This window comes from Lepisosteus oculatus, chromosome 7 (genome assembly GCF_040954835.1).
Source record: "Lepisosteus oculatus isolate fLepOcu1 chromosome 7, fLepOcu1.hap2, whole genome shotgun sequence".
Classification (NCBI taxonomy): Eukaryota; Metazoa; Chordata; class Actinopteri; order Semionotiformes; family Lepisosteidae; genus Lepisosteus; species Lepisosteus oculatus.
The window spans coordinates 20318621-20343697 of NC_090702.1; the positions used below are offsets into that span (position 1 = coordinate 20318621).

A 25077-nucleotide genomic window follows, 5' to 3' on the forward strand; every position below is an offset into this window, starting at 1 on the left:
TGATAAAGAAAACTGCATTTTTAGTTTACATCAAATGTCCCTGGGGAATAACATGAGATTTTACTTGATTACTGATTACGAGAGAGCATTGAGGTCAAATACAATATTTCAAAATGCAGCTAAGGCAGTTGGTCTGCCTAATAACATGAAATGTTTTTGGCCAGAGGCAATTTAGAAAAAAATACAATTTATACAGAAACACTGCGGGCAGTCTTGGTTTTTAAACAGGTTATTGTCTATGTAAACACTTCTTCAACATACTGAGTGGTGTCCAAACACAGGCAAAACATGGAAGCATAACACATGTCCCACAGAGATTACCTTCAAGACGTCCTTGGAAATCTCTCCCATTCTGTAAAGCATGGATACATGCCATTCCCCTGATAATATATTTAGAGGGGGGGTGCTCTGGGGCAGCAATGTAATGGCTCATTTTGGTCATATGGTCTGAGTTATCTTGTTCATAGCCTGCTGGCAGACAGAATTTCAGTTTGACATTTTCCTATGACAAAGCAGCTGGAAGGAAATAATGATGACCGCTATTGAAAAAAAAAACATACAGTAGATTGTATGAGCACGAATCAAGGTTTTTTTCTATCTCCATCTGGATGACTTCAGCGGCGACTTTTCCAACCTGTTTTCTTTTCAATCATAAATATGTCTGTTGTGCTAAAGAGGCTTTAAAACGTAGTGCCACACTGGATCGCTCAGGTGTTATTCTTCCTTTTAACCTTTCCTCCTTCAGTAACTAAACTTGTTTGAGGCCTTCACAGATACACCTCAGCACCACATGAGAAAATGAAAGAAAAAAAAATCTCTTTCATCTGTCTAATGCATATACCCTTCTACAGCCTGCTTTCTGCCACTTTGGATATGTCATCTGTAATAACTATGAAAAATTGCAAAGCGCCTGGAGTCACAACTCTCTACTTGGGTTTATGCCTCCAAAGGGAGTGGAGTTCTGAGCACAAACAAATGTGATTTAACCCAGGCTGTGGCGTCCATAATGCTCCTCCATAATAATCAAGAGACTTGCAAAAAAATAAATTGAGAAAAATGTTACAGCAGCATTGCACTTAATGCTGAGAGCACCAACGTGTAATAATTGTATGGTGCATCTTTATATTAGTACGAGTCACATCTAGTTACATACTGTACTGCAGAAAACAAAACTAGAGATTTCCATCTGTAACCTAAAGGTCATCAGAAGCTACAGATATGAAATAAAAAGTTTTGTTCAATGATATCAAAACTCAAAAGCAAAGTGATCAACTCACTGAAATCTACTAAGAAAACACATTTTTTGAAACTCATACTGTACATTCACGTGCATATTCTAATGGAATAATCACCAAAGACCGGTTTTAACAACATTGATACTGTACATCATTTTTTTACACTGTCAAAATGTACTAGTGACATAATATTATAATTCAACATTTTTCTAATCTTACAACTCATGTAACACGTCATCTTTTGTTCCAACCCATTCATTTTTCATAATACCATCATTGGACATTAAATCATTAAGTAGCATTGTACAATTTATGTTGACCAAAGTACACAAATGACTAACATTAGAATTTTGTACTTAGAATAGACTGAGTGGGAAAAACTGATTACTATTTGAAGATTAAATTCAGATTTCCTTGAGCTTAAAATAGGTAGAAGTAAAACATCATTTCAAAGTCACTACCATGTATTCATGGGGTCAAAAGGTGTCTTTGAAGTTATGTTCTTTGTATTTTCTTGAGAAACAGAAGCTGATCTTTACTCCCCTCCCTTGGCTAGAAACTTAATTTTCGTTTGAAGGGTGGCTACAATCCCAGAGGAAATATGACCTTTTCACCATTCCTGATAGCCAGGTGCCTAAGCTTACTTAGGCATTCAATTTTGTATCTTTCCTTCACAAAAAAATAAAGTCAATATTTTGTTGAGCAGTTTTCAACCTATAGAGAGTAGGTGACATGAAAGAATTCACATACTAAGTGCTATTTAGAATCATGATCCGGAAATATCTGTGCAGTGAACAGTGCTCATGTAATTGTATTACAAATAAAGCACACAGAGACAAAGAGTAATTAAAAAATAATTTAAATTGCCGTAGATATATTGTACTCTTTTCTTAAACTCAAATTAATTTTAAATCATAGACAAACATAGCTCATCATTTGTAAGCATCTGTATTAGAAAGAGTGGATTCTATGTGTAGCACTATTTAAAAATAGTCTATTTGTACCAATTAAACTAAGATAATGTAAAAAATTAAGATTTTTTTTGCAGACCAAAAGGAGACCATTGGGAAAATCCAACTGAAATTGACTGGTACAATATAATTTTGAAATACAGTAATTCAACTGCGAAAACAGTTCTGGGATACAGATGACTTTTTTCTACAGTCATGTGAATATCTGTTCATAGGGACCTATGCATATACAGTAAGTACATATAAGGATATAATCTCCACTACACCAAGAAACAGACGGGCTTTATCTTTGACACACTGAAAGCTTTATACATTTCTTTCACTTTTTTTCTGTAGGGATTCTAGCAGTTTTCATGGCTTTGGCAGCTTTCCCCAACATTTTGAAGATCTTTAATAGTAGCCTGGGGAGATATGAAATTAGAAAAGATTTTCAGGATTCTAATATGGCATCATGGTGTTTAAATAAAGGGACATACAGAGGGTTTCCAAATAGTCCACTGCAGTGAAAAAGACATCAGGTAAAAATCCAGTTTCAGCACGGGAGCACCTACAGTATATACAGTAGTGTACTGTAGCCGTACCCCCACTTTGTGGGTACCATAACAACTCCTTTTTCAGACTCACATAACCTATAAATTCAGGTTCCTCAATTCCCCAAATTTCAGTTGTGGCAGTTTTGCTGACCTGCTTCTTCATTTCCTTATGCATTCCCATTGTTTCACTTCTCTGAGGAGGCTGTAACCTGAAGTCTCTTAAACACAATTCCAGGATAGAGCACACACCCATCACCCACTCAATATCAAAACATATTGAGTTTTACAGGCTCCTAAGGGGAGTTTTGTTAACCAATAACCATACACCACTGAACTGAGATAAAAAAACGTTCATCCAAACCAATAAAATATTAACTTTCATGTGATCACATATCAACCAATCCAAGAACACACCCATGAACATAAACAACACCATCACCCATAGGCTTGTAACCAGATCGATGTGCATATAGTGCACGCAGCACGTAACCATGCAACCCAAACCAAACTCCCCTCGTAGCGACAGCGTCCCTGTTACATGTTCCATCAAAAGTCTGGTCTTAAATAATACTCCTAAGAGAAAGTGGGATTGAGCTTCAGACTTTGTCAGGCTTTGCTCTTTCAATAGTAATAATAACTTTTATTTTCTAAGGGTTTGCAATTGTAATAAAACATACTGTAACCATCCTTTTATTGCAAATCGACCTCTATATTTCCAGTTAAAAGGCTCCATGTTGTCTTGTGCTTTATTGCTATTGATTATTTTGGCTTGTCTGCTTCTACCTCAAGCAAAAGATCAGATTGAAATTTTCAGGTATTGATCACAAGTGCAACATATTCTTAGGACAGTACACAATTAAAAAAAAATCATAGTCAATGGATTCCAGGTTTCCCAATTTGCTTGAAAGATTTCAAGAAAAATGAAACATGTGATTCAACATAATTCAAAACTCTTTCAGTCCTACCTCTTTGAGCTTCGAGGTACTTTATTTAAGGTTTCTATTCAAACACTGAAGAATGAGCAAAAAGCAGAACCAGACATTCAACCATCATTTCATTCCAACATAAAATATAAATTCTACTGTGTTTCTTCATCGTATATCCAAACAACAGCACTATTGTCCCAGGTAGTGCAAGTCCTTTGCTCAGAAGTTACAAGAAAAACATTTGACAAAACTGCACTTTATACAGGTTTCATGATACTGTGATGAAAGTAAGTTAGAACATAAGAAATTGTAGTGCCTTAAAAGTTGAACAATTCTGAAATGATGTTCTGAAAGATATTTTGAAAGATAAACATACAGTAATTATACAAATGTAAAGGGATTTAGAGTGTATTTGGTCTGACAAGTCTTTAAGTTACCAGTACACTTAAGAAGCTACAGTTTAAAAAAAAAAACTATTGCACTCACTGATAAACAATAAAATTGTTTTGTAAAAGCTATGTTCAATTTGGTCATGTCACTACTTTTATATCTACATTTTTCTAGAAAGTCATTTGGAAAATGGTTTTGAAAAAAGCTAGTCTGTTTTATTTTTTTAAATTAAAAAACTTTACTGTTACTGCATTCAGAATACTCTTAAAATGAAAAAAAACATAGAATACAGATACTGTATGATAAGGCTTCAGTATGAAAAACACATGTTGTTTTATTAAATAAGATGATAATAACCTTGAATACAAAAAATGTCTGAAGAGAAGTGCGATTCAGTGTAATATTTGAAACATACAGTAACATTTCTGCAGTAAACTGTATTTTCAACGATGTTGCCTTTACAATATCAATTCAGACTGATACTTTACAGTATCTAATTAAATACTTGAATTTTTTTTCTGTAACATGTCCTAAAGGAAGAGGTTTTCTGCCTTTTGACAAAACCCCTGTTTGAAGGACCAGTAAGAAGATAAAGAAATAGAAAAAAATGCAGCCTTGTTACTAAGGAAGGGGCTTCGGTAGATCTTTTGGAGTCCAAAGTCTAAAACACCAGTATTTTTATCTGTTATCTTTCAAAAGACAGAGATTTATTTGTACCAGGAATGGGAGTCCACGGTGTAGTGCTGTACTATTCACTTTCCAAGTATGACTGAGCATCAAATCTATATTGTCGTTTTTACCATAAGAAATATACAGTAACTTTTATCAAAAGGAATTCACATAAATTATAGTGGTCGACTCAGAATATCCTATTAGTGTACTAAAATCTGTTACTTAAAGATAATATGTTTTTTTTTCTCCTACCTTATGTTTAAGATCAGTAAACATCTTATAATAAGCAACACATTCAAAGCAAGATAATTCAATAAGGGTTATATTATGCTATAGTATGTAAGCCTGGCAAAGTTGGCATTTAACAATGACGACCCCAAAAGACCAAAGATCCTAAGGCTCTGAAGCAAAGGGACACCACATTCAGACCTTTCCAAACCTCTGACATTTATACTGAAACAAATCAACAATTCATTTATCTTGCTTTGGACACAAAGGAACATAAACTAACCTTTTATTCAATGGCACCCACTGCACAACGAACCAGGACACGAGCTTCACACCAGATACTGGAGGTCTGGTCTGTCCTGAAAAGAAAATAGGTGTCCGTTTTAGCAAACACATTATTTAAATAATAATAGTAAACTGGAGGAAGAAGGAAAAATGAAAATACATTTCACAGAGACAAAATACAAAAGATCCACATGTAAATGTTAATTAAGGCAGTGGAATGAAAGAGAAATTAACAAAATGTTAATGTTCATTGGATTTTAAAAGCCTCGGAAACTATTTTTGTATGTTTATAAATGGTGCTTGTAGAACCCATTTTCATACATATCCTGTAGTACTCAAGCCACCGTATCAACACAAATAACCTGTTTATTCCCCAAAGCAAAATTGCACTTAATGATACTTTGAATAAAGTCAATAGTTATCGGTTGATTTCAACACAAGCTATACACTGTTGAAGTACTGTGAATAGATTATCACACTGCTCCACTACAGACTATTTTACTTTTATACTATGACTTGTCCCTGTATGTTTCAATAAACTGCTTCATTATCCTTGATTGGATGATGAATATCGCAGAATATTATAGAATGCTACTGTATATTCAAGCATTCATGAATATTATTAATGCCACTGAGTTTTTTAATGTTGACTTTGCACAGAGTATTGCTTGACTCTACATGTATATGAACAAGTAATAGGTTTATTCCATGCTGAAAAGAGAAGAAAAAAAAACATGTTTCGGCCGTGGAGCCTTCTTCTACATGTATATATTTTGTTGCAAACTGCTGGAAGGTTACAAGAAAAAAACTCAATGCAGTTAGCCTAGGCACAGCATCCTAAAAAAATAAACTAAATAAGAGTTTATTCAGCTCACAGATATAGACCATAAAATGTTTTGAGGAGAAAACTAACAAATATTTATTGAGATCAGGTCACAAAGACACAAGCTATGCCTGCAGTTTACAAAAATCAGAATATGGTGGTTCTTTGATGAAGAAATGCAAGCAGTGGTAGAAGGCCTTGTGTTTCAATTGGTCAGGGTATGTTGGAAGTGCAACAAGGAGACGCAGCAGGACTTATGCTAGGGCTGTTAGTGCAGTATAAAATTTGTAAAAGCAACTGTTCTTTTTAGTGTGTTCAGATTGAATCATTAGGATAAGTATATTTTTGTGCGTTGTGGATTTTTTTCTGTGTTATTGTAAAGTAAAGGACAATGGGATTATTGTATGAAAATGCATCTGCCATGCTGTACTGTACAGTACTGTATGTGTAGGACACAGAAATGTACTTGTTTTGAATGTTGCTTATTGAAGGCAGCCTAAAATAAGTTATGTTAAATAAGCAACTGACTAATATGTCAAATGCTCTTTGAGTGTGTCATTTAACTAGTTGTTTAGCCTTTTAAAAATTCCATTATTACACATTTAAACTCTCATTGTTACGATAAATTAATAGAAAAAGTGACTCAATTATTTACTCTTATTCCATAGATAAATTTAGAATTACAGTCCTTCTCTGTGTTTTTAAAGGGAAACTGTATCATTTAAGGTGTCTACACTTTGTTCCAATTTCTTATTCACGAGGAATGACAACACCCCAAAATCGAAGCGTAACGAAATATTGTGGAGTGAATATTTGGCTTAACCTGCTTGGCTGAGGGCCGAACTCCTGGCCGTAGGATGAGGAGGCCAGGACCCCAAAAAGAACCGAGCGGGACCCCAAACCACCAATGCAGTATTTGGAAGAGCTTGAAGAAGGAAAGGAGGCATGATCTGTGGCGCATGGATCGTGCAGCGGTAGGGTAGTCGGAGTCTCTATAGGTTTACTGTAGGGAAGTCGCTTTTGCTGACCTAGGCGAGTCACTTATTATGGATACGCGTTGAGGAACGGACGCGGGGTCTAAGTGATGAGGAACTGTGTAGGCTCTCCGTGGATGGGAAAGGAAAATTGCTGCTATTTCTGGAATGGGTTAGTGGTACCGGCGTTATCTGGATGGGTACGGGCCCGTGTTTATGATTGTCCCCCAAAAGCAGCAGTGGAAATTGGAGACTCCTGTGCTTGATTCGCATGGTGATCGTGAGGAGAAATGGAGGTAGACAGTAGCGACTTGGCCTTTTATAGCCATTAACTTTGATGGGGGTTTCTTGGACAGACGGGGTGGCCGGCTCGAAGGAAGTGATGCAAAAGTCAAATGCGAGGGAGGGAGATATCGCATTTGTGTATTTATAGTGTTCGGTGGAGGAAGGATGAAGGGAGTGATTGCTAATCACTGACGGCTGGGAATGATTGAGCATGGTTGTTGTCATCCCTCCCGAACTTTAGTTAAATAAACTCCATAAATTAGATGTTGGATGTGAGCAAATCTTTTGTTCAATATGTATAGTGTTTAATACATAAATGGACTATATCAATCTGATATAAATAAAGCTGCTTATTCCAGATTAGGATCATGGTGATCCAGGGCCTGTGTAAAAAGTATGTTGCAAATGTGTAAGGCTGCAAAGCATGACTACACCCAGGATTGGAAACTAATCCAATGCAGAGCCCATACTCAAGCACAATTAAGACCCCAGTTAACCTACTGTAGCATGTGTTGGGGGAAGACAGGAGATAGACACATAAAACTAAGTCTCTTATACCGAACATTCAGAAGTTTGGAGTCATATTCAAGACCCAAAGCAGAATAATATAGCTACTGTACCTTTTTAACAAGAGAATAAAAAGCCTCACAAATCTAACTTAAATTAACTTAAATTCTGTCAGCTTATCAGTCACTTAGTTGATATTCAAGGACAGCTTCCAAAACTTCACTGACAAAAAGACAAGTGATTCCAAAATTATACATTTTATGTGTCATCAAGTTGTAGTTTGTGACTGGAAATGACAGGAGCCCCATCTGTCCAATTAAATGTATTCTTCCTGGATTTAGGAATGACGTCCAAATGGTTGTGTTTCATTCCTGATGTTCATTTCTGCCAAAGGGATAATAGTGCTCCCATAATGTGTATTGTATTGTAACAGGCATCTTTACAGTTAATTGGTTCAAAAGCCCAACTAAGCAAATCCAAATTTAAAAAGAAGAAAATATAAGCAAGCACTATCCCAACATATCAATTAAAAAGGCCAAAAATCCAACACTGCTACATAAAACTGCAAATAGGGAAAATGTAATCCTCACTGTTTTTATGTTGTTCAACCAAAACCTACTTTTTATTTTAATCTTCTAAAATCCATTATTTATGGTCTGCTTTTTCCATTTATTACACATCCTCATTACTTGGCCCTTGAAACATCAATGTCTGATACAGAGCACCAGCTTGGAGAGGCCGGCTTACAGCAGCTGTGAATTTCCCCCACAGCTGCTGTCTGTCACTGTGCCTTCAGCTCGGCCGGCTGCTATGTGCTTCCCTCTCAGCATTCACAAGGGGACAAGCGCCCTCTCAACCCGGATGGAACCCTTCTGTGACCCACCAAAATCAAAGTCCATTTTTTCAAAAGAAAGGAGTGAAAGACACAGGTGTTTTTGTTTTTGACGTGACACAAAATGCCATGGTGTTGTAAATAACCTTTCCAGTCCAATCATTCAAATAACACTTGCACACAAATTAAAAAGACTTTACACTGTACACGCCGTTTTAAAAATAAAACAGAACATAATTTTTTAGCCTATCAAGGTTTTTGAGGAAACTAACAAGCAGCCAAGAAACTGTTACTTTCACTGTAAACCTTAACCCAATACTCCTTGGCACCTGCTGTATGTGGCCAAAATCCCAAATGAAGCCAAATATCCAGAGTGTTTAAGAAACTATGCTCCTATGTTATACAACATGAACACATTTGATAGAGGTTTACAAAATAATTAATACATGTGGCCTATAGCGCACAACAAATTCAACAAGAAGGAAAATTCTGAAAACAATTACTGGCAAATACAGAAAATACACAGTATTTCTCAAAACCCGAATATATCCCGAGTCGATCGGATTGCCTCTCTTGGAAAAGCTGTCCTCCTCCATCAACAGTACCAAAAAAAAAACGTTTAATCATAAACAAGGTCACTGGTTCCTATGTTCCATTGTTTTAAAACATCCAAAAAATGTACAGATGCCTGCACTACAACACTTACTGTAACAGCATTAAGGTCATGGCTTACCAACATTTTTAGAGAATCGAGTATATGGACATACCTGTATAACATTTGCAAACAATTCGATACACAGAATTGGTCACCACATAAAAATCATCATAGAAACCAACAGTCAATGGAAAAGAGAAAAGGAACGTAGAAAAAGGAAAATAGGGGAATTAGGGAGCTTGCATATACAGTACAAGAAACTGATGTGAAGGTCATAAAGAGCAAAGCTACTTGCCATATAGAAGACATGCAAAACTCCAATTATTCTTTACTTCACCTCAGGTTATGGCCCTATGGGCTTATAATTGGAAGGCTGGGAGTTCAAACTCCGTCATTCTACCCTTGAGTAAGGAACTTTGCTCAGATTGTTTCAGTTAAATAGCCAACTGTGCAAATGTAAGGCACTTTGGATAAATATAGAAGCTCAACAAATTATACTTATTTAACTGATATTCATGCATTTTAGGAAGGTTATGAGGCACTTTTTCATTTTATACAAAAGCTCTTAAAATATAGACATACTGTATTACATGTACTTCTCTACACCTACTTTTCTAACTTGAGCATTTTAAAGTGCATCTTCTCTGCTGACAAAGAAACCCTACATCCTTACTGTTGCCTTCACATTATAATTTCAGACCAAGTTTAGAATAAACAACGTAAAATGAAAAAAATGATTTATCGCTGCCATTAATACATGGATATTGATAAAACAGGAATGAATCAGTGCTATCTATTAAAAAAAGAGGGGGATTGCTATCTATTATCTGGTAGCATTCTGAAGGTGTTTACCAGGTCTTTGACACTCAGATTAAAAGCTATTAGTCAACACTGGCAGGTGTGCAAGGACAGGGACGTGGATGAACAATTTATATATTAGTATATCAAAAGCCCATTAGATCTTTGTACTACAATAAATAATGGCATGCTGGAAAGCACAGACAGATGGCAAAAGACTGAAATAAATAGATTTTGCATGGCTCCAAAGAACTGAATAAAAAAAAGAAGCTTTTTTCCATATCCAGGTGCCAGTCATTATAAAGGCCTTATAATTAAATATTAAACGTACTTACTAAATCTGGCTATGAATAACATTAAGTTTCAAAATCAAATTGTACCCTCTTGGAAAATAACAGACAACAGACTTAAGCCTTGATAAAAATCAAAACGCTGAACCACCAATCAATCTTTATCACGTGGCATGAATGGAACTTGAAGCAGCTGGAGGTTGTGTGGAATTGTCAGAGCCGTGATGGTTTATCATGTAAAGATCATTACTGCACTTATAACATCTAACATTCCGTCTCTGCGTCTCCCTTGACCCTTCCCTCTCCTGGCACTTTTTTAAGCACAATTCACAGAATCCATCCCTTCTTTCCCAACTATTCCACACACTGTTGGATCATGCCCTGCTACAGCACAGTCTACACTAGGAACTCCATTTTGCTTTGCCTTCCTGCTAAAACTGTCTTCCTCATCATCCTCGTTATTATTATGTTGCTGTGTATGGTGATCTTCAGGTACATTCACAGCAGCACAATAAACAATAATCCGTCCATTTTCACAGGAAGCCAGAGTCTGTTCCAGCGAGCAAAGGACACAAGGCAGGATACACCCCGGACAGGAGGCCAGACCATCACAAGGCTCACATAGACACAAACACAGACAACACATTCACACTAGGGCCAATTTTCCCATAAGCCAATTAACCAACCAGTATATCTTTGGACTGTGGGAAGACACTGGAGCACCAAAAGGAAAGCTATTTGAACACAGGGAATACAGACTACACACAGGTAGCACCCCAGAACATCCTGTAGCTGAACCCATCATCCTGAACAGAACCCAGGGCCCAGGGCAGCTAAAGCTGCAATGCTAACCACTGTGTCACCATGCTGTCCACTCTACAAAAGTTTCACAATGTACTGTAAATGTTTTTTGTTCTAAAACTACATTATGGCAATCAATGTTTTTCACATTTTTGTATGAGTTTAAGCAGTATTGATTTGTTCTTTAACCAGATAATAAAGACAATGGAAGAAAGGGGGGCAGCATCAATGATAGTTATAGTTTTGAGAAGGCTTTCTGTATTTGGTCTTGGAGATGTTAGAACAGTGTACTGTACTGTATCTATACCAAAATGTGAGGTATACAACAATATGACCTTTGTGGCTTATGCAAAGAAACAAGACTATATATTTTTAATATTTATTAATCCAGAAACCCTGGCTTCACTACTGTCTATAGAAACCAAGAGCTACCATCTAAATAGGAAGTTAAAAATGTGCCTCTGTTAATTCCAGAGATCTGATAACATGGTCTCTAAGGACTACAGCATAAATGAAAAATCTCTCAAAGCCTTTGAGTAATGTTATTCTGGTTAATCCACTGTTTGTTTTTAATATTGAAATGGGATAAGAGATTTAGAAAGCAATGCTATTTTTATTGTATTTCTTTTTCTGGTAACACCAATCATTCACAGTCTTTGTTAGCAGACTATCAAAGATCTCTATCATCCAAAAGTTTGTAAGATTTGCTGAAGCTGTATTTGTAATGAAGAAGTATAGTATACTGTATATGACCTGCAAGCTAGATCTTCAAGGAACCCTCAGGGCATCTCCCCAGTGTTCTGACTATTCAATATTTCTTTTCAACATGAATTAAAGTACACTGTATACAGTATATAACATAGGAAACGTGTACATTTTACTTTAAATACTGACACAGAGTTGGCAACAAAAAGTAGAAGTGAAATGTGTTCACTAGCACTGTGGTAACATTAGATCTACAGTGATACCTTCGGCAGAAACTAGATGGATTTTCTTTAAACTTAGGCTTTCTTAAAATGTAAAGGGAGAGGACAGTTGACATGCATAGACAAATGGATCAATAAGTACAAAATGTGTTACATGTTAACAGATGAAAACACTGCACTGCAGAGGGAAAACTGAACATTCTATAAATGCATTGAAAAGTATTAGACTGGTTTTTCACTGCCCCAGAAACAGCCATCTTTAAGATTCAGGAAATGAAAGGATATTTGCTCAAGAAAGGGCACTAATGAAATAAAGGGTCTTGCTATTTTTATTTCTGCATCTTAAGTGAGGTAATCAAATTATGGGTACATTTTGGAATGAAGTTCAAATTCTACATGTGCAAGAAAGGTTAATGCAAATTCCAAGTAATCCCACTTGTCATGGTAAACCTGCTCCTGTAACATTATCTTACACAGGTCTTTTTTTAAATTTGACCCAGAAATCTGGAAATGGTACTCTGAAGAAATAAGGGTTTGGTGAGACATTTGACAGTCCCTAAACACCCTATGTTCATTTCAGGATACCTACTTGGCTACTGCATGCACAGTCTCAAGTAACGCAAGAGCATTGCATTGGCAATGTGATTTGTGATGGCCAAAAATATCCCTGATATCTCCAACTTGATGGGAGAGGTCAGCAGCCTGCAGGGACCCCAGTATACTGTAGTGTGTGTCTACACAGGTCTTTTTAATTGCTGAGAGCAACATTGTTACCCGTGAGGAAGTGGGTCCAACTATAAACATGCCCATCATATTCAGCTGTGTTACCCATTGGCTTGTGCTCATGAGGATCTTTTCTCTATTAACAGAACACACCCTTATGTATCATGCGTACTCCCCTTAATAAGTGTGTTACAGTGTGTGGCATTATTAGCACATTTTGGATTTTAAAATAATTAAAAATAGTATCACCAGTGACATCATTTCAGAAAACATAGTTTACTTTCAATGATATGCAATAGATTTACCTGATTAGTCATTCCAGGGAAACGTACTGTATACTGTACATTTGTACCTAAAAATATGTTGTATTAAAACAAATCACTTTAACAGGATAATTGGGAATTTCAGTGATGTAACACTAACATCCAGACTTTGCCAGACTGAAAAGTGGGAAATGTTTCTGACCCTTAGTGGTCAGATTATTGCATTAATGAACCCAGCACTCTCTTAAAACCAATCCTTGTGTGAATAGAAGAGTTTTGTGGTTAAGACTTGTACATAATTTCCAATTTACAAAAAAAATGTGTTCCAGAACTTCATTTCAAGTGGGTTGTTCTGAACCTAGAATGCATTTTTCCATAGAAATAATGTTCTAGATGGAGATTAGGTTCCCAGGCTAGCCCACAAAAGTCTATTCAAATGAAAATGCAGGAGAAATATCGTATAATTGCCATCTAAAATAGTAGAAGGCAATACTGGTGTAATCCTTGTAATTAAACAAAACAGAAGAACAATCAAAACTGAAAATGAAAATGTATTTTTTTTTTACCTTGAATGTTGTTACTGCAAGCATTCAAGTTTTAAAATTGATTTTGATGATTTAAAGTACATACCTCTAGCTTTGTGGTTCTCCCTAAGAAATCTAAAATATGTTGTATTGATTTGTGCTAAAAGAAAAATCTTTTAACAGGACAATTGGGAATTTCAGTGCTGTAACTCTGGTTCTCATTACTCTAAATAAATTCTATTTCACTTGAAAACATACAGCTTTCCTTGATATAAGTGTATCACACTACTCTTCAAGCTATTCACCCATGATACATGAAACTACGTTAAAAAACAGAATATGATATTCAGTCAATACATTTCTTGCAAAGTTAATCCTCTTCCAATAATAATATCTCATTTTGTTGAATAACAAATAATATGCACACATTTCTTAAAATAAAGTATTTTAAATCAAAACATGAATGCACAAGCTTAACTCTTTAATGGTTGAAAGCAGTTAAATGTCAGACAAATCTGAAAATGCTTTAAGCACAATAGACAGACCATCAGTTCCTGGAGATTTGTTTTAGGTGTTTCTATCCTACAAGAGCTTTTGCCTCTTCTCTACTAAAACTGTCTTATATAGAATTTGTTTTTGCTCAACCTGATGTGTGTGTTTATAAACACCTTTAGCCAGTTACCTTTCATCACCCTTCTATCAGGTTTTCCCAGTTTTATCTCTGAGACACCCTACTTCATACTTTACTGTTAATTTACTATTTTAATACTGAAAAAGCCTCCATTGCAATATTATTTTCCATCTCACTCTTTGCATGTCTTATGTCCTTTTTTATCTGTACTTCCAGTTTATTATATTCCATTCCTTTAACTGGAATGGAATATAACATTGATTGTTGAGTATAATATGGAACCTGTTATGTTTAAAAGCTTTTTTCTCCCTTTGGTTTTCTTAATTGATTAATAAGAAAGAGCCTCATCTATTTCTATTGATTTTCTTATTCCATTCCACTTGTCTTAAGCTCTGTCTGATTCTTACATTGTGTTTATCTAAAATTGCAAAGCTTATCGTTGCACTCTACCTGTAGAGTGTTTTCTCAATATACATTAAAGCATTCCACATGATGATCACTGCTAATGGTTTCCTTATTCATCATTATTAATTGTTTGAAAAAATATACATTATTAGTACAACACTGGGACTACATTCAACTGCAGACATCGTTTGTAGTGTTTCTCAATGTAAGTGAGAAAAAGGAAACTCTCCCAAGAACATACCTTTTTAAAATAATACATCCCATATATTATTATTGAACTGCATTATACTGTATAGGATATCTGATTTTGGATGTCTGTTGCAAGCTCCTAACACTATGTCCTTTGAAAGTTTTCATAACTCTGATCCATCTACTGTACATTCCCATATCTGTGATACAACTAGACTTCCTGTTTCTGTGCTTGGATCTTCAGTTTGATATATCATTCTACGACTCCACTAAAGTTCTGTGTCATCACAGCACTGTGAATCCATTAATGCAGTTTTTGCTGTTAGCATTCTACATTATGTTAATGTTTCTGAGATTCCAATCCCATCATAATTCCATGCTAGTGCAGTGGCTTCTATTTTTTGCATCTTCCCAATATCCTTGGCATTTTTGTATAACTACCTGGTCTTTAACGGGTTTATTTTTTACTTTAGTTCTCTTTTTAACTCTGTTCCTTATGTACAGTATAGTGTCCTGCAGAATTATTCACACTCTTTCTATGGTGTACTATTTTGTGGAAATGCATAAAGATACTGTAACTTAATATTTTATTCAAAGCCTAGAAGACCTCTTTGTTGTGTAACCATCATATTGTTGACCTATGGACAGTTTTTCCCATCTCAGCCACTGAACCTTGTAACACTTTTCTAAGTCACTATTGGCCTTACACTGGTATCCCTAACCCGTGTCTCAGTTTGGCAGGATGACCCAATTTAGGCATGGTCTGGGTATCTCCCACTTATTAATGATCAATTTCTCCAAGTTCAAAAAGATATTAAGTGTCTTTGAAATATTTTTATATCCTTCTCTCAATCTATGCCTTTATGCAACTCTATCCCTGAGTTGTTTTCAAACCTCCTTGGTGTTCATGGTTGAATCTTTGCTTGAAATTCACTACTTGACTGAAGAACCGTATAGAGATCAGTGTATTTATTCAGTTTATATCAGTATATTTATGCTAGAATCATGTGAACCGCTATCATTGCAGACTAATTTTGTAACTTGTGAAGGTAATTTTATTCACCTAAACGAATTCAGGTTTTTCACAGCAAAGGGCTTTACTTATGAAACCATTACTTTTTAATTTTTCTTTCAAATTATCTACTTTTTTTGTTTTTGCTTTAATTGTGTGGAGCAGTTTGTGTATATAACAAATATTAATTGCTACTTTGAGGTGTTCTAACTGCAAGGTTTAATGAAACAAAACGTGACAAATTTGCAGGAGCTGAAATAATTTAGCAAGACATTTATCTTGCAGATCTACTTGGGAATGTCCCTATTTCCACTCTAGCTTGTGTGTTTTAGTTAAGTTTTTTTTTTTTCTGTAGAGAAATCCTCTCCGCAAACTAATTGCTGCCCATCTTGCTCAAGCTAACTGCTTTCAGATGTAATGCAGATGTAATCCTTTGCTAAGAGCCTGTGTACACTTTGGATGTTGTCGACTACCTTAGTTCCAATGAGACAGTTTGTTATTGTTGACTCATGGCCCTTCATGCATATCTCACTCAAAGTGTCTGTGACAACAGAGGCTCCAACAACTATCACTTGTTTTTCTTGTATTTTTGGTGGCATTGGCACTGATTGAAGATTTCACAACTGGTGTCTGGACTTAATTATCTGTTCCTTTGGTGTGCTGACAGCTGCCGTTTTGAGCTTCCAAGTTGTATCTGTTTGTTTCCAGGTCCTGGAAAAAACTTGTTTGGTTAAGTGATGTTAGCGGGAGTATATGGATAGCACACTATATTTGTTTTTTCCATTGACAACCTAAGACCACATCCTCTCTACTCTGGGTTTGATTTTGTTCTGGCAATTTATGCTGCATATCTCCATGAATGTGGAATTTGCCAGATCTACTATCTTGTGATGCTCTCTGAGGTTCAGCAGCCCCATCTCCAGAGCCTTCAACTTTTCAAAGAGGAACTGTTTTTTGTAGAATTTTTCATTTATGGCACCCTGATGTTGGGAGTCCTCCATGTTTTAACAGATTACATATTTTTAGAACATGGTCACATACAAAAATGTAGAAAAGGATAAGATGAAAAGATTAAATTTGTAAACCTATGAAGCCTACAGGTATTAACTCTCCTCCAAAATAAAAAAAACACATTACATACCAAAATAGAAAATAGAAATTTCTGAAACCCTTTCCTGTTCTAAGGCTTCAGTAAATCTACAAATCATCAGCTACATTCAATCATCCTTCAGCTACATTTGAGACCACTAACAGAAGAGTGGAAAAACAAAACCAACAGAAGTCACTCAAGCAGTGACTAGACTAAGGCATTGTCCTCTTTAATTACATATTAATTACATATTTCTTTTTAAAAGCAAAGCAATCTAGCCAACTCAAGTTAAGAAAAATTTTATATTACCCCAAAAAGCCAATCATATTTCAGTGAAGCATAAATAGGAATAGGCTCATATATAAGATACAATGTTTGTAAAGGTTCCTGCAGAGAGTTTTTTTTTGCATTAAGTGGGTAGTGCATTGAATTTCGTTTTCTTTTATTTTTGCTTAGCAATTGACAGAGCCTCTCGTTACAGATGGAAATGCTGCCAGCCTTCTGATACATGGTTTTCATAATAATAATCTTTAATGTTCGTGTTATGCGGGGAGACAGAAGTGCCTAAGCTTGAGGGAATTATAAAGCAGTAGAGAGGTTCAATAAAGACAGAAAAGGACAGAATAAATTATTATAATAAGAATGAAGATAAATGATAGAAGTATGAATTCTTTACCATTTTTGGTTTACCAGCTCTTTTGGGTCATCTCTTTTTTCTGTTCCCCTAAAATGGATGGCATTGTATAAGTTTTATACAGACATATGTGCATCCAGTTAAAAAGCAATTTAACCACAGGGCACAGCTTGCTAGGATTATGTAGCCGAGAGTGCCATATTTTCAGTTCTTTCCTTCTTTTCCTTGATGACTGCTCACAGTTAGAATAACAACAGCCTGAAAATCTGCATTAAAATTGTCGATTGTAATTTTTCTGTAAAATATTTTCTGTGCTGATCATCTTATATTCTTCTTTCTGTTTCATTTAAAAAAATATACGACGCAGCTTTAACATAGAAAACAGAATCCCAGTGTGACTGCTTGGTTAACTGAAAAGAATTCTGATCAGGCTTCAAAATAACAAAAGAACCTTATTTTGACCTAATGTGATAGAACGTGTAATCGGATTGTGATAAAATCTCTGGAGAGTTTTATAGTTTTTTTGTGGCAATTAATATTGCTAGATACCACCCTAAAATATCATGCAAAATATCAGTTGTACTGCATCTGTACACATAAACTGGAATTTTTTTTTTAATCATTGGACATAAAAAGAGGGTTCAGACAGTGAAGCTTTTCCACAAAAAGGTCCGTTAATCTACACAATAAAATGTATAGAATATTTAATACAAGTCCTGAGGATACAAAATTCTGAGAACATCTGACTGTGAAAATCATTTTAATTTATTAAAGGGTATGTACTCCTAGATTTTAAGAGTATTATACATTTTTATCGTGGTGCTACCTTGTCTATTTTGTGCTGGATGGCAACCCAATGTGTCTTCAAAAGATTAATATATCCTGCGTTTCAACCCATAGCTCTCAATCCTTTTTCATTTTACACTGAAGTAGAAGTTACATGATATCTCAAAGCCATCCCTTTATCTGTTGCCACACAAACCTGTCTTGAAAGCAATGCCCTCTGCAGACATTTCCCCCAGTAAGTAGGATTACCTCAGTGTACAATGACACCAAACATTTGTTTACTTCATAACCAAAGGTTCTTTTAGATGACTCAGTAAAAGAATGAGGGTTAAGGAAGTTTGAAGAAAACTATAATATTTTATCTCACATTTCATCCTTTAGGATCATTTCATAAAAAAAGAAATAAGGGGTAAGCCTGCTCTACTGAAAGCCTTCTTCAATTGAAAAGGTGAATTGCAAGTCAACACAACTTTAACTGATGTTCAAGGGAAGGAGGAAGACTTGCCTTAGTACAGAAATCAACACTGTTTTTGTCAGAATCTAGAAACAAAATACTAAAAATATCTCTTGCATATGTACCCTCTCTTTTTAAAAACTAATCAAGAACAATCAGCACTTTCATAGCAAGTTAAAAGCTGGTAAGGACATGTCGTTTCCTTATGTCATGAGAGGGTATCTGAGCTTTTAGTTTTCCTTCCCTTCTTGTCAGTTTTGCAGTGTAGTGCTGGACAGCTCCCTAGCACCAGTGGCACTGCTGTATAATAAGCATGTGCAGGAGCTGTTTATTCTTCTCCTTGTGCTCATAGTCTAGAAAATTGCTCCTGGGTTGTGTCTCCAGCAGTTATTTCCCCATTTATCCTAGCATGGCTATGGCAAAGGCTCTAAAGAATAAAATCAATACTTATATAGAGGTCCAATTCAACCTATTCTTCAAACGGCCTGCTTAGTGTGCAGCTCACAGGCACAGAAACAACATGTGGTGAGGCAACAATTTCAGGATTATGAAAGTCATGTTCTGCCCAGATCAGATCTGTCTCAGAAGCTGCCTATTAGTTCACAAAGGAACTCAATACATTAGCAGATCGTGACAGGTGTCTCCACTGGCACGAGGCTGCTCAGGCAGGACTGCCTGGTGGAGCAAGTGGCTGGGAGAGAGAGGGAGCTGAACGCTTCACTGGCATTGGTCCAAAAGAGCAACAGTCTCGTTAAGCCTTCAGCTCTTTGGAGAATAACAAATTCACATCTCTTTCTCTGCTGTTTCTAGAGCCCAAGGTTTCACACATGGGGTTATTTAAGGTAAAATCATTGTATTCCAGTCCACACTACTAGAAAGATACAACCAAATACACCCATGATGCTATGGCAATAAAGGAATACAATAAATATCATTGCTGTACTGCAGACCTACTGTACTTATGAAAATATACACATATATACTGTAGGTGCTGTTAAAAATTGGAAGTTAAAATATTAGCTCTTAGAATAAAAAGCAGTTTTGTTTATGTTGACATAGTAGCTATGAAAGGCTTTGGTAACTAAATGTTCAATTGAGAAAACCCAATACTATGTTCATGGTACACAATGTAGAATCCACATACATTACAATTCTATGTTCTGTGAACTATTCTGAAATACTAACAAGAAACGTGATTAAATTCCCTAATACTGGTAGGTAAACAGGCTCATTTTAGTTTAATTTCCATTAATGTTACTGTCTTGTGCAATTATTCAAAGCCTTGGAGCTGTACATTATTAAATGACATTGAATATAATATTCGCAAATCTGAATAAGTATGCCTGAAAGATCATATGTGAGGAAATCTATACTTAGGATACCATACAGCTCATTAGCTAAAAGAAAGGAATCAAATATGTTCATTTCAGCTCAGCTAAAACATGTTCCCTTAGCAAACCTCAAAGGCAAAGCGTGAAAGAAAAAACAAGCTGGAACTGAAGAAAAATTATTGTAAAGCAGCAGTATAAACACCATGGAAACAGTTATTCATTGGGAGTCTGTGTATGGAACTAAATGCACAGAGCTTAAAAGGAAACTGTAGTAAAAACAATGCTACTTGTAAAGCCATGATGTAGTCCAAACTATTGATTTGACTGTTTGCAGACAGCGAAATTACAAAGGAAGCTATGATAACATCTGACCCTAAGTAAAGATCTTAAGAAGGATCTGTAGTCTCAACAGCATTCTAAAACGACTAACCTTTTTCCTTAGTACATAAAAAATGTATTACGTTTCATTTAGTTTAAAGAGGCAGCTCTTTATACAGTATATTATGCACTGTAGGTAAAAGAAATGGAAGTATTTAATCATGCTGTGAGTTAGGAAAAGATTAACACATGAGCAAGTATCGTATTTGAATTCACATCACAACTATTACTGCTGAGATTAATTCAAATCATAAAATAAATGTAACTATTCAGAGAAGAATGTGCTTTTATCATTATTTCATTTATTTATCATTTATTTAATTAATTGATCATTTCTGGTCACACAGTAAATCGAGAAAGATCCATGATTCAGATAGTGAACTTTATTGGGAGCAATTTACCTGACTTACAATATGAGAACAATAGCCTGTCCAATAGGACAAGGCATTCAAACCCCCCCCAAAAAATTAGAGGGAGTCTATAAAACCAATATAGAATTCTTAAGTCACAAAAAATAAAGATAGGTTGAGTGTAGAGTTAGGAAAATTTAGGAAAATAAATGTTAGCATTTCCAAATCAACCAGAAAAAGAATGTTTGAGACACATTGCTCTAGTGAATAATGTTTGAATGAGGAGAACCCTGTAACACCAAAGTAGAGACCTTAATTGTAGAGTATGGTGAGTGTGGATTGGGTTCAGACTTGATGTACTGTAAACTCCATAACTTCAGAGGAGCAGTACTCAAAGGATTAAATGCAACAATTGGGAATCCTCAATCAATAGTGAGAAACACTGCACTAATTCAAGAAAGCTTAGTGCATTGATAAAGTGCAGTAGAAACTTGTGGCACTTCATTCACTGTTGATTTGACAAAGAAGCGCGGGTCAGAAGAGATGGCTGTCTAAAACGAGTGTAACCTGGAGTAGTGGTAGTAGGTTTGGAAGGACTGTTCTTTGGAGACCAATCTGAAGTAATGAATGAGTAGTGAGAAGTGAGACGTAAGAAGGCAGTGGCACTGTAGGCACAGTGCCTAGGGCCTACAACATTTATAGACCATACGAAGGAGGGAAACACTAGTGACTAACGATAAATGAGCTGAAACAACATGCTTGCAATCAACCTGCAGTAGGTGCTCCAAATCAATGATCATATGCTATCGAGCGGCTGTTCTAGAAACTTGAATTATCGAAGTGATGGTCACTCGACTCGCTCCATCAATCACGTGGTTTAGCATTAGAATAATTTAAAGTTCATCATGTCAATCGACGTACTTCAATTGGCATTTACCCCTCTTTTTGCACATTTTGGAGCGAAAGTGCCAGGGGCTTACGAACACCAAAATCTGCCTCTGCATGAAGGTGATGCAGTGCGAAGAGGAACAGATACTGGTGAAGGGAAAGGTGAAGAATTCTGAATTTCTGAATAAGGGGCGTGCCTGCAACCACAACTTATAAGGAATAGAGAAAAAACCCAAGATGAGATGTTTGGGAAGACTGGTGGTTCACGCAGAATTAAAGTGTCTTTATTTATAATTTGTACAGCAGTACATTACTAATTATGAGAACAGATTTTGACTGCAAAAGGGACCCCAAAGTAGAGTAATGTTGGCGATAAAGCCTATAGCTTTATTAGCAAAATGTTGGACATATTTAGGAGGCAGACAGATGATCATTATACAAAGTGATATCGTACCATTGTTGCACGAAAAGAAGTCAGTCTTAATTAGTCGTCCAGCTAATATCCAGGCTATCATAGTGATGCAGAGGTGTTACAGAGGAGGCAAACAATTTACAGATCCCGAGGGACAATGCACAGAGTGAAGTTAAATTGACTGAGGAATTCACTCTAAATAAAAGAGGAAGCGGTGCAAATTTCAATAATGCAGACAAGTCTGGCTTGTAGAAAGAAGGTGCAAAAAGGTCAAAACGGGTTAAAAATGAGCATGATTGACAAGAAAGGAGTGAAATTGCTGAGTTTTCTGTGTGTTGAGATCAAGGTTGAAAGCGCTATAGTGGGGTGAGCATCAGTGAAAGAAACTAAGCATGGAGCAGAACTCCATAAATCCATAAAGGATGATCCAGCAAGGGACTACTACCAGTCTGACAGCCAGGCAGTGTAAAGAAAACCAGCCACTGGGAGACTTGCAAGAACTAGGAGGAGAACTAGTAGTTTGGTTTCCTTTGAGTGGTTGGTAGAAAAAACAGGATTTTTAAAGGCAATACAACATCAATAACAGTCACATATTCACAATTACTACTAACCAAGACCTCTTAAGAAAACCTGAAACAAAAATCCCTCTGGAACATTAGCCTGATGCTCTACTTTAGAGTGAGATTTCAAATAAGGGATCATTACAGGCACTAAACCATGCAGGCAACAAATAAAAGATGAGAAATTGAGGCTTCAGAACAGTTTCTTCAGTTGCATAAAATAATCCATGCTTCGACATCATTTTAATTGATTCCTGTATTCTTCAGGTTCTTTCTAAGCAACATGCAGTGTAACAATGAATTTGACACACTGACAAGAATAACCTGAGCTGAAACACAGCCTGCAGTACTACACAGGCTCATGTTCCCAAGGCATCTCTCAATCCATTCCTAGTGCGAAGAAACTAAACTGATAAGATGTACTGTATAGCCTTGCATGTGCTGCTCAGCACCTTAACATATCAGTTTCTGTCAGTGTCAGAACAGTTTTGATTTTTATTGAAAGGGCAGCAATTTTAGTTCAGGAAAGGCCCTTAGCTGTATGTTAGCTAGGCAGTCCATAGTAAAACAGCAAACATTAAAACCTTGGGAGAAGAAACATTTAAGTATCAGTAAAAGCCATCAGCTATTACCCACAGTGCTTCGCTTCTTAACAAATAGATTAAACATAAACCAGACTGAAACATGTTTAAATCAATTATACTCAGAGCATGATGTGATCGGGAGAGGAACAACCTACTGTAGGATGCCCTTTCTCACACTGAACACTTAAAAATACTAGATTCAGTCTTTAGTTTCCAATCTATCTCCTATCAGAATAGAAAAAGGAATTCATCCATAGAAAGATTTAAAAGATTTAATATAATAAGCACCAGATGTTACCATCCTCCCATCACAGATTTACCATAAGTGGTAATCAAAAATGCAAATACCTCTTTTTAAGATGTACGGTATAGAAATCATTAGCATATCATTAGTATAGTAATGTGAGCTTATCTGAAACATGCATGTGAATGTAGCATTTTCCCTTTCATCTAAAGACATCTCCATATTCCAGCCCCCTAAATCTGTCAAATGTGATACAGAATGTTTAACCTGTTGTTTAACCATATACTGTAAGTCATTTTATAATGAACAGTGATGGTCCAGAGAGTACTCATATTGAGAATAAAACCCCAGGGGAAGCCAATATGAAGAATCAAATTTAGAATTTTGTAATAGATGTTTATAACTTAAAACATTGTGAATCTCCAGAAAAGAGGGTTTGTATTGGGTCTGTAAATTAACTTTTTACTTAATGTAAACTCATTAAGCCCATGTTACAAATTATTTATTTTGGTGTTATTGAACTCTATAATGGAATAAGCAAGATTAGTAAAATATTTGTAATTTTTAACTATTGCTTATTTTAATCCTATATGGTCTATTTTGTTTTGTTTGAGTTATCATAGCTCTTTTGACCTCTTATATTAAACTATACTATACTAACTTACTATCCACGAATACAAAATATACAGAGGTCCCGAAACATCCTTGGCTTTATTAAAAGTGGACATTTTAGTTAGTTGATTCCTGTATTCTTCTTTTAGTTTAACAAAAGGACTTCAGAGACAATACCAAACGAAAATTTAGCTCATCTGATCCTGACCAGACTTTAATCAAAATGGTGCCTAGGTTTCTGGAACAGCTAAACAGAGTTTACTGTGTAAAAAAACCCTTCACAAACATAAGGCAGAAACTGCTTCATGTCTGGTCTACATGACCATGGCCTAACTTTCACTCTCTCCAGTGAAGCACTCCATTCATCCAACACTATATACACAAACTACTGTATTTTCCCTTTGGCAGTCTCTACTGTTGGGCATCAATTGTTACTGTACCATTCCACACACAGTCTAATGCACTATGTTGAGTGTAAAAGTCGGTGGCCTGGCCTATCAAATCTAGTTCCGCAAGCGCCAATCTTTTCTCAAGAGCTTATGGAAAAAAATCCTGAAGTTGCCTCTTTTATCAGCACTTGTCTGACACTGGCTCTCCACTTTGCCTTACCCCAAACTTACAGCATAAAAGGTTGGTAGAAAGGTGGAAGAGTGGAATTCACTTAGAACCTTTGGCAAACCTAGAGTGGAAAGAGTGAGAATAGACTGTGCCAGACCACTGACAATTTACATATTGTATATTCACAGAAACTTGATATTGCCACCCCTATTTGTGAAGTTATTTGTGTTTTTACCCTCAATATCATTAATAGGTGCCTGGTTCCTCTTCCCTTAGATATTTACAATATATTCAAGCTTATAATTCAACTGAAGGTAG

General features: G+C 35.9%; 1 protein-coding gene across 5 annotated transcripts in view; it reads right to left on the reverse strand.

Annotated features, from left to right (window-relative positions):
- The window catches only part of syt1a (synaptotagmin Ia), a 310182-nt gene that overhangs the window by 155373 nt on the left and 129732 nt on the right, over positions 1 to 25077 (reverse strand). For all 5 annotated transcript variants that reach the window (XM_006633538.3, XM_015352864.2, XM_069192263.1 and 2 more), the window contains one exon: positions 5239 to 5314. The gene's annotated coding sequence lies outside the window, so the exon portion shown is untranslated. The remainder of the gene's footprint in view (positions 1 to 5238; positions 5315 to 25077) is intronic.